We start from the raw sequence: 16,257 nt of genomic DNA, 5'->3' as shown, positions 1-16,257 counted from the left end.
ACAAAGTATATAGCATTTCATCTTCTGTAATCAAAGAACACAATCCTGCTTGTGTATGATTTAATGGGACATCGAGAAGCTATTTTCCTTGTGTACTTAAACCACAAAATCCATCCATCCGACAGATAATTATTATCTATTATGTGCCAGCCACTGTGAGATGTGGGACAAAGAATCAAGCGTTCTTAGAACTGCAGAAAGATACTGTTTTCTTTGTTTTAGCAAATGATCCTATATACAGAGTTTAACCATCAGAGCTTAAAGACGTATAATGAAAAAAGAGCAAGCTCATGCTCTCTGCTATAACCACTTACAACTCTAAGCTGCTTTTCTGTTTCCCGTTCCTATCTTTAGGTCTATATATTTTTCCTGGGGTCACTCACCTTTTTTTTTTTTTAAGACTTGCATACTGATTCAGTGTGATGTTTGAGGAAGGCCATGGACGCTAACCCACCTCAATATGGTTACACCGTAACTTTTCTCCTTGTTTTGCTGGTATAAATACTGCTGCACTAAGTGTAGTACATGATGTTTGTTTCCATTTACTTTGCTACGCCCCCTTTTTCTGAAGCAGTTGTTTAATTTTTCCTTTCCTTTTTTTTTTTTAATTTTTATTTATTTATGATAGTCACAGAGAAAGAGAGGCAGAGACACAGGCAGAGGGAGAAGCAGGCTCCATGCACCGGGAGCCCGATGTGGGATTCGATCTCGGGTCTCCAGGATCACGCCCTGGGCCAAAGGCAGGCGCCAAACCGCTGCGCCACCCAGGGATCCCTCCTTTCCTTTTTAAAATCTGTGACTGTTTCATTAATTTATCCAAGACCTATTTTTTGGTCATCTAGCATATGTTACTCTTCACAAAAAAGACAAAAAACCCCTACCTTGTCCACTCCCTGTCACGGCACATGCAGAAAATGATATTTTTATGGCACAGTGGTGAGAAGGGGGGATGCTACTGGAAACCAGAGGTGCCAGCTGCAGGGGGCGATGCCCAGGCTCCTCCCCACCCAGCGGGCTGCGGGGTTGGCGTCTCGGTGCGAGGAAGCTTTGGTAGAGAAAACTGTAGGAAATCTGGCTTTCTCTTCTCTTCCTTGAGTTGGTTTCTGTGAAAAATAAAGTATAGTCAAGACTGGATCATCTTCATAAAATTAACTTGAATTTCTGTTCAATTCCCAGTGGCTTCATAGAAACAGAACAGTTAGGTTATGATCTGTAAGACCCAAAAAACGACCCCCAACGCCCACCCACCACCTCGGGTCTTTCCGGTTACAGGTTCCCCTCTGCACTCTCCACCTTCACCCAGCCCACTGACTCAGCTCAGTAACTTTCTGAAGGTCAACGTGGGCTGTTCTTTCCCTTTTGCAGACTGGCGTTCCGTGTACTTTCTGATCGCTCTTCATCAAAGGCATTAGGTTCAATTTCAATTAGTGCACCAGCTGAGAGCGAGTTGTTTGTCAGAATTTAATTTCCTCACTAGCAGTTTACTGCCTCTGCTGCAAACAGAATGAGCCCCTTGCAAAGAATGACAAGTATTTTTTTTCCCCCAAGAAAACCTCTGCTTGTGTGAACACTTGGGGAGTGAATGCACTTGTCACCGTGCTGTTAGCCGGTGTGGCCTTGGAAGAGGCTACGTTTTCAAGTGACGCTAGACAGAAAACGAGCATTTGAACGCCAATGTCACTGGGCCCAAAAGGTCTTACAAAGAGCTATGAGGGCTGCGGGGTCTCTGTAAGAGCGAGGAAGATAAGAGCTTAGTGACTCTAAACCAGAGCCGCTTAATGCAGTTGTCTCAAGGGCCAAACAGATCCTCATAATGTCTAATGACGATTGCTTCCATTCATTGTAATGTTTGTAGCTACTACTTAAAATTTTTTTAAAGAGAAGGGAGAAGGGAAGAATGTAGGAAGAGGACTGAGTCATCCACCCAGATGCTGGGTCAATCTCATGCCTGTCAAAGACCTCGAAGCATGGCCCCACTGTCTTGCCAAATACGGAATATTAGCCCATCTGAAAATGAGGGTTGCAAACATTTTTCAGTGATGCTCTTGTGATTTGTGTTCTTAAATTCTTTTCTCATCTTTCAAAGGTAAGTATACTTTAAATAGATGCTTTAAGATAGGGTGGAACAAAATTTTACTTACCTTATTAAAAACACATTTCTTTAAACCAAATGTTTCAAATGCACAAAGGTTGAACCCAACTAATAAAGCTCTTACTGGATTGAGATCGTTTTTATGAATTACCTCAGATACTGAGTTTTTACCTCTAATGGTGAATTTCACAAAATTTAAAAATACCCCCAGGTCATTGAAAACCGTGGTCTGACAATTTCTGTGCCATGGTTTTGAGTCACATTGTGGGTCTGGAGGTAACCTCACAACGAATGACCGAGCGAAGTTTGTTCTTTACCAGGTTAACAGCAGCAACACACTCCGGTGTCTGCACGTTGCTTTATTCCAAGAGCTTTGCCTACATAACCCTTAAAACCACCCTGTGGGCGAGTCTCTCCTACCGTCGTTTGCATTTTATGTAAGAGAAACACATTTGTCTGTGATAAGACTGGCAAGTGGTAAAGCCCCATTCGACCTTGGGGGGGGCGGTCCCTGACGCCAGAGCCCACCCTCCTCACCGAGACTTGGGGCCTCAGAGGCAGATGATGCCCTGTTTACCCCGGGCGAGGCATTCCAGGACCTGATCAGACTGCAGCCCCCACCCCTCTTCGGGCGCTCTGCCACCTAAGGCTTCGGTTGAACTCTCTTTGCAGGAGGCTCCTTTTTAAAACCATGGATCCTCAGGGTACACCCGCAAACATCCATGCCTTCAGCATCAGTGGCAGGTAGAGACTGCTGGCTTCTGAGTCAGAGGGCTCAGTTCAAGATTGCACCCTGCCACTTCTTAGCTGTGGAATGTTCACCAACCACTTCTACTTAGGTTCCTCACTGACAAGGACGTGTAGCTAATAATTACAGGGGTTACATGGGATCAAACCAACAATCTGAATGAGTGGTTCTTAGGAGAGCTCATTACATCCCAAACCTTCTGCAATTAGTAACCCTTTGAATCCATCCAGTGACCCTCCTTATCATCCCCACTTTCCAGATCAGGAAACCCAGGCACAGGATAACCACCTGCAGGTCACTCCACAGGTCAGTGTTGAGACAAATTCGAAGCCCTGACTCTGGTCTCAAAGCTGTTTCCCCCTGTCCTTTCTGAAATGCCTCTGAAAGGAACCAAACTCTGAAGGCAGAGTCCACACCAGCAATTCTGGCACAAGGTAGAGGGTCACCAAATGCTTTAACTGCTGTTACTCTTTCTCCCCTCCCTGCCACCCCAGTCTTCAAAGAAGCCTTTTAACAGTTTATTTTTAGAATGTGTCCTGTGAAAGTTTGTTTTGTTTTGTTTTTTTGTTGTTGTTTGTTTGTTTGTTTGTTTTTTCCAGAGGAGGGAGGGAGAGCCAGGGAGAGAAGACAGAGAATCTTAAGCAGGTTCCATGCCCAGTGCAGAGCCCGACTGGGGCTCCATCTGGCGGTCCTGAGATCATGACTTGAGCCAAGATCAAGATGCTTGAACGACAGCCACTCAGGCGCCCCTGAAAGTTGCATTTCCTTAGTGCTTTTATAGAACATGCCACAATTCAAGGAAGTTTCCCAATCTAGAAATCTGTTAGATTATTTGACGAATTGCCTCTAATCCAGGCCAAAGCTCTCTGGCCATTTGCATCTTGGCTGTGTTCCACTAAATCACTGCATTCCACTTTGGAGACTGGGAGATGTGGGTGCAAGTGAAGTCTCAAGGTGCCCCTTTTGCCGTTCATTTATCCAGAAGTTGTTTCTGAGTTTCTGCTCCAGTCAATGAAAGCCAGAAGCATCATGTTTGCCATTCGGTGAATGAACGAGATCAAGTCCCCATTCTGAGGAATGGGATGAGTGTTTAGGGTCAAGTTTACAGGTTACCACCTGTGTCTTATTTTTCTACCTGCTTCATTTAACAAAATAAAAATATACTCTCCATTCACCTGGGATTCAAATAGTAATGCTCCTGAGGGTCAGGTACCCCTTCTCACACTCTGCCTTTAGTCTCCATCCATCCATCCATCCATCCGTTCACTAATTCACTCATTTGCTCGTTCAATTTACTTTCTGGGTTCCATTTAAAAATACTTGTCTAGTCTCCCCTTTGCTGTACCCTGCACACATAAAAGTGAACAAAACTCGCTCACGGGTAGTCATTGTGGCCTTTGAGAAAAAAATTTCAGTGTGGTCAAGGGGTGTGTGCTATGCAGCAATATATTGAATAAGAACTGAACTCCCACCTCCTGAAATACTCTAGAATACGTCAAATGCTGAAAGAACAATCACACGTTTGGAGTTAACAGTAAATCAAAAGCAGAAACTCTTCCTAGCGACTTGAGAGTGTTCTGCGTGTCAACTCGAAGCGGAGGCAGCGTGATCTGACTGTCCTGTTTATCTGTAGCACCTCAGCGGTGACAGTATGGGGGGGTGGGGACGAGTTGGGGATGACGTGTCATAATTTGCAGTTGAGGACGGCGTAACACAGCTTCTCCCCTGTGGGCCTCACGAAAGGAACTGAGCGCAGGGCCTCCTGCTGCGGCCTCGGTGACATGCAGCAGGGCGCGTGCACCCAGCCACGGAGGTGGAGAGGGGACCTCGGCCACGTCACTGTGAGATCATTTGTCACCCACGGGGGCATTTGCACCTGCTGAGCGCCCCTCTTAACGAGGGGCCTTCCCCAGCACTTGGCCATTTCAGATGCTTTTTTTTTTTTTTCTTTTTTTGGTGCACGGTAGTCCTTTCTGGGTTACTCATGCTCTCACTCGCTGCAGTTTCTCACCAGTGCTCAGTCCATATTTGCCCTGAAATCGCTGGGGCGGGGGTGGGGGTGGGGGTGCAGGCCCAGGTCCTGATCCAAGCCCCCTGGAGAACCAGGAGTCCCGCTCAGACCTAATGGACAGACGCCCCTAGAGGGGTGGATGAGGAGGGGAACTCCTGGCTCCCGGCTGGTGCCACGCCAAGGGAGGGCCAAGGCCATCACGTCCTTGACGAGCTTCCAGAGATCGCTATTTTCTTTTTAAGATTTTATTTACTTATTCATGAGAGACAGAGAGAGAGAAAGAGGCAGAGACACAGGCAGAGGGAGGAGCAGGCTCCCCGGGACTCGATCCTGGGACCCCGGGATCATGACTTGAGCTGCAGGCAGATGCTCAGAGATCTCTTTAAACAGGAAGAGTCTCCATGACTATCTGCCATGGGGAATGCTGCTTGTGCGTTTTGCTCCTTCACACTCATTTTATCACCTTGTATTTGAGTACAGCAGGCAATATTCAAAGCTCTATCTTTGATTATCGCACCTGCCCCCTAGATGGCAGGGGGAAAAAATAGCTGTTTTAAGGCATTTCATGCTTATGTTAATTTTCCCGAGGGGTGGCAAGTAAATTTTGAAGAAATGAATGAGGCAATTGCTCTCCTTGCCTTGGGCAAGAGAGGCCTCTCCAGCCTCTCTGCGCAGACACAGGAGCTCCCTGTCTTTCCCAGGTAACATTACTCCCTTCCCTGCACATTTGACAATGAGATTTTTTGCCTATCTTTCTGCCTATCTCAATTTTTTTTTTTTTGCCTATCTCAATCCTTTCATATGCCTCCAATTAGGGGGAAAGTTTCCTTAACTTCTTTTTAGTTTTATGCTGCTTTTCACTTCATCCCTGCTACTAGAAATTTTATAACACACACTGTAGAACTTGATGATGAATCAACTGGCATTTTTCTACCTTCCTTGCTTCCTAAAGACCCAAGAAACACAGAGAATGGTGCCTTAGACTATCGGTACCCTGGGGTCCACGCGGGAGGCCACTGAGTTGGGAGAGAAGTCTTAAGACTTTCTGGCCAAACCAGCCCCTCGCCAATTCCAAGTCCAGCCAACCTGTTCTCATACAAGCACCTACCTTTCCTTTAACTTTCCTGATTCCAGCTGAAATCATGGGGTACATTTATTTTATAACCACTTGCCATGTAGTTGCATGTAGTTACTACTTTTGTCATGTATTGTTACACGTATCCCCAAGAAATACTTCAACTATTCCAAATATTCCTTGAGCTATTTATTCATTTTCTTTTACAAGCAATATTTCACTTGTATTAGTATGAAATAAGCCTTGCGATTAATAATGGCAAAAAAAATGTTCTTTAATGGTATATTTAGTTCTTGAAACTAGGATGCACGCATTTAGTGAACACACATATATTCTAAAGAAAATTGGAATTTTTGTGTTTCACATCTTCCAGAGTTCCTTCCTAACTGTAGTATTCTTCTTATAGCAGGCCAGCAAATAAAATCCATATTAACTAAACTATTATAATGCAACATAAAAATTCCTTGAAAAAATATACTTTCTCTTTGTTATTAACTGGAGAGATACAGAGAAAATGTAAGTTGAGGGTGACAAATGCATTAAAAATCCATTAGTCTGACAAATAGCAATGTCTTTTCTGATAAATTAGAAGTTTCCAAATATGATGAAAGACATAATTTCATGGAAATTACATCATCTTAAAGCCAGCAGGCAATGGATTCATTTATTCTCTCATTTTATTCAACAAATAATTGTTGGTGTATACTGAAACTCAGATACTGTGCTCAGTCCTGGGGATGCAACTGAGCACAAGCCATCGCCTCAGCTTCCCAGTCTTGTGGTGGGATTCCAGCAAGAAAACAGGTATAGTGTGGCTTGTGGTATTAGCATAAAGGGCTACAGTGAACCTCAGGAACACAAAGGAGGAAAGCATAACCAAGATGCGGGGCCTGACCTCAGGGGGAGAGCAGAGTGGTTCCCAAGGAGGGTGTGGAAGGAGCGTTCCATGTAGAAGGAACATGAGGGAAACAGGGAGGAAGTGAGTAATACAATGTTTGAAGAATGAGAGAAAAGGTCACAGTTCAGAGGGTAGACCAGGTGCCCTGGCTGAGGGAAAGGATAGTTAGGAAGGTCAAGGCTGGAAAGGCCAAATTAGGGAAGCCTTGGAAAATCTGGCTTGACTCCAAGGAGCAATGGGCATTGTTTTAGGGTGGCCGCTCTAGTCTGAGTTAGACCTTGTCTTTAGGGCTACTTTGAGTACACTCCTTATGTGTGTGGTTTTGGACATAACTCACTTTCTGACAGGGGCAGTCAGAGTTTGGGGATCCCCCTAGCTCTTTCCTTTTGGAGATTTCCTATTCTTTGCCTATTCATGGTTTCCCAGCTTCCCTTTCCTCATCCCCACCCAGAGAGACTGTGGGGTTCCCTATATGTACCCTCTATTGTGGGGGAGAGAGAGAGAGAGAAAGAGAGAGAGAGCCAACTATGCCCCTGTATTCACCTATTACATTAATATATCAAAACCCCAATTATAAGAGGTTGAGGTTTCAAATGTAACAATACTGGAACAACACTGGAAGAAACAACAAACAATACTGGAAGAAACATATGTCCACACACATTTGAACATGTGTCCAATTATTTTCTATTAGTGGAATTACTGGGTCAAAGGTACGCAGTTAAGATTTATACATAGTACACAGGAATGCTTTTTCTCACATTTTAATATTTTTTTGATCACACTTGGAACTACCATTCTTCTGAACGTTTTCAAAAGCGATAGCTGGAATGATAACTTCCCATACATTTGATTATTGCTTTCTCAAGGAGAGGTTGCACATATATTTTATGTATTAATATATTTTAAAATATATTTTATATATTTTAGAGTTTTTAATTCTCTAATTATGTCCTTGAAATATTTTTATTTATTTGAAAAAAAATCCTATATATAATTAAGGTCATTGATACTTTGTATGATAGGCTCCAAATCATTTCCCTGGTCTATCTGGCTTTTACTTATTTATGGCATTGTTCAAAACAGAAGAACTTTTAACCTTTGTGTGGTTAAGTCTATCCTGACTGAGAAACAGTACCGCTCAGTAACAAGGGTGGATGATCTTAGCTGTGGGCCTTCGGTGTACCACACGACCTTTCAGAACCACGGGGTTCTCATCCCAGAAGATACTCCTAGCAATGCCCAAACTTTTAGGACCGCTAGCAGATTGTATAGGCTAATGCATGGAGAATACTTCCCCTAGAGCTGGGACAGGCTAAGTGTGCAGCAGATGGTAGCTACTACTGTTCTTTCTATGGTTATGAGAATTTTCTGGAATACCTTCTTTCCCAGATCAGAGTTCTCTCCACCCCAAGGTTACATAAGTACTTAACTATATTGTCTTTTATTTTTTTAATCTATATTTTCTTTAAATGAATCTTTTTTTTTTTTTTACTATTCCAACTCTCCCCCACTGATGTGAAACATGAGCCTTATCAAACCTATACCTTATATTATCTTCAATTGTTGATGACTTTCACATGCTTTTGGTTATTGAAACTTTTATTTATTTTTATTATTTTTATTTATTTTATTTTTTTTTGGTTATTGGAACTTTTAATGGACATTTTAATGTTGGCCTCTCAAGCCCTCTCCCCCTCATTTATTCAAATCCTTTTTGCTACACTTTCTTTCAAGAAGTTTCATGATTTTTAAAATCTCTATTGGTGTTTTTGTTGGGCTGGTAGAAAGTATTTGGGAAATTAATTTTTAAGCTTGCAATCCAGGAACATGCTGTGTCTCTCCCTTTGTGTTTTCTTTCATGATCCTCAGCAAGGTTTCGAGTTTTTCAAAAAATATTTACACATTGCCCTGCACAATGCTGATGAAACCAGTTCCCAGTAATTTTATACTGGTTGTGATTATATATATATAGCAGATCTTCTCATTATGTGCTTTCATTTTTTTCTTGGAGTTTAAGAAAGTACATATATACTCCTACCACCTGCAAATATTGATTTTTCACACTTTTTAAAAATCTCACTTTATTATCAGAAGCATCCAGCACAATGCTAAATAGGTGTGATATAAGCAGACATTCCTTCTTCTACCCAACCTTGAGGAAGGTAACTTTTGTATTTCTTTTAAGTCTAAGATAGACATTAGTTTGAAATATTCTTTATGGTATTCACTCTTTTCTTATTTAAGTTATAGAAAGTTTTAAAAATTGGGAACGGATACAGAATTTTTAACTATCATTTTAGCATGAATTAAGAAGATCATGTGATTTATGTCCTTTGATCTATTGATATGGTAACGTATATTAATATATTTTAATGCTCTACAAATCCTCTTTTCTGGAATTAACTCCATTTGGTCATAATCAACTATTTTTGTAAATACTTCTTTCTGGCATATAAGAACCTTAGAAGTCGCCACTCCATTCTAACTGCAGGTAAAAATCCTAAACAAGATGAAAAATCAGCAATGCTTCCTAGAGCCATAAGAGAAGTGAGGGCACAAGGCAAACCACTGCCCCCACAACTGGAGAGAGGGACAGGTGGATACAGAGAATCACAGCTCAGCAGAGTAGGAACCCACAAGGTGAGACAGGAAAATCTGAACTGTAATTAATTTGCCTGAGGTTCTGTGTAGACACGTCTGAGAGTTAAAAACTCCAGAAGGGCTCAGTTGCAGAGGGCCTCCACACCTCTGTGAGTTTACCCTTTCAGGCCTTCACAGAAAAGATCACAAAAAAATGCTCTACTGCTCCCAGCAGGGTGAGGAGAAAACACATTTTGAAATATGCCAAAGTATTCTGATCTTTTTAACAAGGCCAACCCTCGGGAGAAACTGGTTAACCAGAATCTACACTGCTAGGGTTTTATCGAAGCCTAACCTACATACCTGGGGTGGGGGAGAGAAATACCCAACTCCTAGCAGCTCTCAACTTCCACGTGGGGGAAAGGAAATATAAATATTCAATCCCTTCCAGCCATCCTGTCCCACAAAAGGTGGGGGTAGGGGGGAGTGACAAGAGAAGTTCATGGTTCAAGGGTACAGGCTCACTAACAGCCCTCATCAGAGGCTTACAGGACACTTGTCCTCCTTGCATGCCTCACCACTACATCACTAAGTGCCTATTTACCACAGTTCCTTTTCTCTATTGGATAAAATAGGTCATGTCTACCTTTGAACAAAACATTACAAGGCAAACTAAAAGACAAATCTAGTTTGAAGAGAAGCAGCACCAGAAACAGAGTGATAGTAGGAATGTTGGAATTATCAGATCAGACTTTTTTTAAAAAACAGGATTAATATGCTAAAGGCTTTAATGGAAAAGTAGGCAGCATGTAAGAACACATGGATAAAGTAGGAAGAGAGGTGGAAATTCTAAGAAGAGAAATGATAGAGATCAAAACCACTGTAAAGAGAAATGGAGAATGTCTTGGTAGACTCATTAGTAGACTGGACATGGCTGGAGAAAGAATCTCTGCATTTGCGGATACAAGAGAAAATTCTAAAATGGAAAAGGAAAGAGAAAAAAATCCTGAAAAAACCCAGAATGTCCAACAATTGTAAGATACCTACAAAAAGCATAAGATATATGTAATGAGACTATCAGAAGGAAAAGAAAGAAACAGAAACAATATTTGAAACGATAATGACTGAGAATTTCCCTAAAATTAATGTCTAACACCAGACTACCGATCCAGGAAACTTGGAGAACAGGAAGTAGGATAAATGCAAGCCCCTCCCCCCACCAACCCGACTCGCCACCCCCAGCAACAAACAAGCAAAAACAATAACTCTCCTGCCCCTCAATATCTAGGTATATTCAAACTGCAGAAAATTAAAGATCAAAAAAAGGGGAAAATGCCTTGCCTCTGGCAGAACAAATATAACAATTATACCTGCAAACAGAGAGTAAAGGGAAATACTAAAAATGTTGAGAGAAAAAACCAACCTAGAATTCTGTACCAAGATATTATTCTCCAAGCAAAGGCAAACAAAGACTTTCTCAAAGATTGAGGGAACTTATTGCCAGTAGGCCTGCCTTACAAGAAAAGTTAGAAGACCTTCTTTAGAGAGAAGGAAAATATAGGTCAGAAACTGGGATCTGCATAAAGAAAGGAAAAGTATCCAAGAATGAAGAAAGGTAAAATAACAACTTCTTTTTCTTATTCTTAATTGATTGAACTGATTAGGGTTTGCTCAAAATTTTAAGAGCAACAATGTATTTGATTATGTATGCTTATGTACTCATATATACTTATAAATGCTTCTAGCTAAGTGAAATGAATGACAGTAAAGATACAAAGGATGGGAGAGAGAAATTAGAAATATTTTGTGATTATAAGGTACCTATGCTACCCACGAAGAGGTATTGTCTTATCTAAAAGTGGACTTGGATTAGTTATAAATGTACATTGCAAACCCTAGGATAACCACTAATTTTCTAAAAAAATAGAGTAATTGATATGCTAAGAAAGGAGATAATGAAATCATATCAAATGTTCAGCTAAAGCAAAAGACAGAGTAAATGACAAAGTACAAATGCAAAAAATAGAAAAACTATGAATATAGTAGATATTAATCCAATGGTATCGATAATCACCTTGAACATATATAGTCTAAGTATACCACTTAAAAGACAGAGGTTGTCAGAGAGGATCAAAAAACAAGACCCAACAATATGTTGTCTACCAAAAAAAAGCCCACATTAAATATAAGGACATATGTAGATCAAAATTAAGGGGCTGAAGAAAGATATATTACGCTAACACTAATCAAAAGGAAACAGGAACATCTATAGTAATTTTAAGCAGAGCTGACTTCAGACTTTTGAGGGATGAGGGGCATTATATAATGATAAAGAAGAAATAGCAATCCTTCACATGTATGCAACCTAACAACAGAGCCTCAAAATACATTAGGCACAAACTGATAAAACTGGAGAAATAGATGAATCTACTATTATGGTTGGAGACTTCAACATTTTTCTATCAGAAATGGACAGATCCAGAATGCAAAGAATCAGTAAGGACATTCTTGAACTCAAGAACCCAATCAATCAACTAGCCATAGTTGACATCCGCAGACTACAAAATCCAACAAGAGCTCATTCCACATTTTTCTCAAGTTCAAGGGGAATATTGACCAAGTTAGATCACATTCTGGGTTATAAAACACATCTTAACAAATTTAAAAGACTAGGAACCATACATTATCTGCTCTCAGACCACACTGAAATTAAACCAGACATTAATACCAGAAAGATAGACAGAAAATCCCCAAATTCTTGGAAGTTAAACAGTATATTTTTAAATAACACATTGGTCAAAGAAGAAAACTTTAGAGCAATTAAAAAATAATTTTAAATGAAAATATCAAAACTTGTGGAATATATTGAAAGGAGTGCTTAGAGAGAAATTTATAGCATATATGTGGGATAAATCCCATGTAGATCAGCCTGGTTCAATGTTTGAAAGTCAGTTAATGTAATCTGCCACAACAATAAGCTAAAAAGGAAAAATCACATGATCATAGAAATCGATGCAGAAAAAGAATTTGACAAAATCCAATACTCATTAATGATAAAAAAAAAAAACCTCTTAGTAAACTGTGAATAGAGGGAACTTTCTCTACCTGACAAAGGACATTTACAAAAAAGCTACAGCTAACATCATTCTTTAATAGTAAGAAGCCAGAAGTTTTTCCACTACGATCAGGAACAAAGCAAAGATGTGACCTCTTACCCCTACTTTTCAACATCATACTGGAAACGATAGCTAATTCAGTAAGACAAGAAAAGGAAATAAGAGGTATACGGATTGGGCAGGAAGACATAAAACTGTCTTTTTCACAGATGACATGATTGTCTATGTAGAAAACCCCAAAGAAGACACACGAAAACATGCCTGGAACTAATAAGCAGTTATAACAAGCTTGCACAGTACCAGGCGAACATACGAAGGTTGATTGCTTTTCTATATACCAGTAATGAAGAAGCAAAATTTGAAATAAAAAATATATTACCATTTCCACATTAGTGCCCCTGAAAATGAAATACTTAGGTATACATCTAAAAAATACATATCTAGATGAGAAAAATTACAAAATTCTGATGAAAGCCAAGGAGAACTTAAAAAATGCAGACATAACCTGTGTTCATACATCAGAAAATTCAATATTGTCAGGATGTCAGTTTCCCACCTGTATCTATAGATTCAATGCAATGTGAATTAAAATCCCAGCAAATTCTTTTGTGTCCGTAGACACACGGATTCTAACATTTATGTGGAGAGGCAAAAGATAGAATAACCAGCTGAGTATTAATGGAGATGAACAAAGTCAGAGGAATGGCACTACCTGACTTCAAGACTTACCGCAGAGCTACAGTAATCAAGAGAGTGTGGTATTTGTGAAAGAATAGACAAATACACTGATGGATTAGAACAGAGATCCAGAAACAGACCCACCAATACAGTCAACTGATATCTGAAAAGGACCAAAAGGTGATACAGTGAAACAAAGATAGACTTTTCAACAAATCGTGCTGAAACAACTTGGACATCTACGTGCACATACACTGACTTTGTGCCTTTTGCAAAATTAACTCAAATGGATCATAGACCTGAATGTAAAATGTAAAACTCTACAACTTCTAGAAGATAACATGGGACGACACTTAAATGACCTTGGGTGTGGAGATGAATTTTGGATACAATACCAAAGACTTAATCCATGAAGGCAATAATTGATAAGCTACACTTTATTAAAATTAAAAACCTCTGCTCTGTGAACAACTACATGAAGAGAATGAGGAGATAAGCCACAAACCGGAAGAAAATATTTACAAAAGACACATCTGATAAAGGGCTGTTGTCTAAAATACATAAAGAACCCTTAAAACTAAACAGCGAGAAAACAAATAATGTGATTTTAAAAATGGGCCAAAAACCTGAATAGACACTTCACCGAAGAAGACACACAGATAAGAAGTCAGCACATGGAAAGATTTTCAACATCATATATCATTAGGAAAACTGCAAATTAAAACAACGAGATACCACTACACACCTGTTAGGATGGTTCAAATCTGGAACACTGATGATACCAAATGCTGATGGGGATGTGCATTCATCACTGGGGGGAATGCAAAATAGTACAGCCACTTTGGGAGACAGGTTCTAAACACACTCCTACCATATGCTCCAGCAATAGTGCTCCTTGGTATTTACTCAAAGGAGCTAAAAACTTATATCCATACAAAAACCTGCGCAAGGATGTTTATCGCAGCTTTCTTCATCATTGCCAAAACTTGGAAGCCACAAAGATGCCCTTCTTCAGCTGAATGGGTAAGTACACTGGGGTCCATCCAGACAATGGAATATTACTCAGCATTAAAAAGAATGAGCTATTAAGCCACGAAAAGGCATTAAGGAAACTCAAAGATAGGCTACTAAGTGAAAGAAGCCAATCTGACAAGGCCACATACAGTGTGATACCAACCATAGGATGTTCAGGAAAAGCCAAAAACTATGGAGACGCTTAAAAGGTCAGTGGTTCTGAGGGATAGGAGAGAGAGGGGAAAACAGGCAGAGCACAGAGGATTCTTAGGCAGTGAACATAGTATAATGGTGGAGACAGGTCATCATTAGACAATTGACCAGACACGCAGAATGTAGAACACCAAGAACGAGCCCTACTGTAAACTATGACTTGGGACAGCAGTGGTGAATCAGGGTGGGTTCACAGATCATCCTAAATGTACCACCGCAGTGTGGGATGTAGTTAGTGGGCACGACTGTGCATGTGTGGGGATGGGGATATATGGGAAATCTCTGTACTTTCAGTTTTGCTGTAAGCCTAAAACTTTTCTAAGAAATAATATTTAGTAATTTAAAAAAATCCTCTTATTCAACTCATTTAATGTGTCTATTAATTTCTAAATTCCTTCCTCAACGCTCTCCTCTTTTGTGAACTCCGCATTTCACTTCTGCATCTCCCCTAGGCATGCACAGCCCACGCTGCCATTTGGAGGGGAAGGACTATGAGCATAGAGCCCAGTATGTAAGACACTTCATGACCAAGTACAGTAATGAGCACAAGGGAATTGATCTCAAAGAGAAAATGGAAGCTGGGGTACCCTGGGATAGGCGTGGATTTATTTATTTCCGTAATAAGTACCAGTCTCTGGCTGCTTTATTGAAAAGTTCCAGGCTGCTGTTGTCTTGTCACACTTCAAATTTTTTTGGAATCATTTCCAAGACCTGGTGGCCAGTAGTTGCATATTGAGGTCGCAGAATTCCTGGAGACCTTCAATGGCCAAGTGAAGATGTTTTTAAAGGTTACAGGGTGAGTATGCGCCAAACATAAACTTGGGGGTCCACAGGGAGAGAGAGCGCGTGGGGTGCCTAGAGGTGTCTAGGATCTGTCCTACTCCGGAAAGAAATCTGCCAGAGAATATCTGCCTCTGTGGGTTGTTGAAGCAAGACTGCGGCTCCTATAGAACTAGTCGATCCACTGACATTTGAAATCGAGATGAAAAGTTGATATAGTTGCTTTGGATCGGCCTTCCAGGTGCAATCTTCCGTCATCTCAAGCTGACATTTCAAGCGTCCTCATTCTCCTTCTGACTACCTGGGGCAGCAGCCAGAGGCATGCACAGGGGTTGGGGACAAGAACTTGGAATTCTTGTAAAAAGATTTTATTTAAGTCATTCATGAGAGACGCAGGCAGCGGGAGAAGCGGGCTCCGAGGTGGGACTGGATCCCAGGACGCCGGGATCACGACCAGGGCCACAGGCAGACGCTCAACTAGTGAGCCACCCGGGTGCCCCAGGAACTTGGAATTTATAAATTGGATAACTTCTTTCTATTTTTAATTGAAAGGTAGTTGACATACACGATGTGAAGGGCAGCGTCCAAGAAATATCAAGATAAAAGGAGCTCTAGGGGGGAAGATCATGGAAATCCTGGCTGGCCCCTGCAGTCCGTGGGGTGGGGGCGGGCGCGGGGGGAGCTGGGGAGCACGGCTTCTGTCCCCCGATGGTGCGGATGGTGCCACACCCCCGGCCACAGTGCCTTGGCTCCCTCCGCCTGGGGCTGCCCGCGCTCCCGGCCGCGCGGTGCGAGCGGCCCCCGCACGGGGGCGCTGTGGGCACGGGCTGCGGGCACGGCCCCGGGGGCCCCGGAGGCGGCAGGTGTCCGCGGGCGGGCCGGGGCTGCAGGTGCGCGGTCCCGCCGGGGCTACAGGTGTGGGGTCCCCGCCGGGGCTGCAGGTGCAGGGGTCCCGCCGGGGCTACAGGTGCGGGGTACCCGCCCGGGCTGCAGGTGCGCGGTCCCCGCCAGGTGTCCGCGGGCGGGCCGGGGTTGCAGGTGCAGGGTCC

General features: G+C 41.8%; 1 long non-coding RNA gene across 2 annotated transcripts in view; it reads right to left on the bottom strand.

Moving 5' to 3' along the window:
• LOC144284361 (uncharacterized) overlaps positions 1 to 16,257 on the bottom strand; it is a 125,539-nt gene that overhangs the window by 8,615 nt on the left and 100,667 nt on the right. For both annotated transcript variants that reach the window (XR_013352706.1, XR_013352705.1), the window contains one exon: positions 882 to 1,103. This is a non-coding gene — a long non-coding RNA (uncharacterized LOC144284361). The remainder of the gene's footprint in view (positions 1 to 881; positions 1,104 to 16,257) is intronic.

This window comes from Canis aureus, chromosome 15 (genome assembly GCF_053574225.1).
Source record: "Canis aureus isolate CA01 chromosome 15, VMU_Caureus_v.1.0, whole genome shotgun sequence".
Classification (NCBI taxonomy): Eukaryota; Metazoa; Chordata; class Mammalia; order Carnivora; family Canidae; genus Canis; species Canis aureus.
This window is presented reverse-complemented; position numbering and strand designations above follow the sequence as displayed.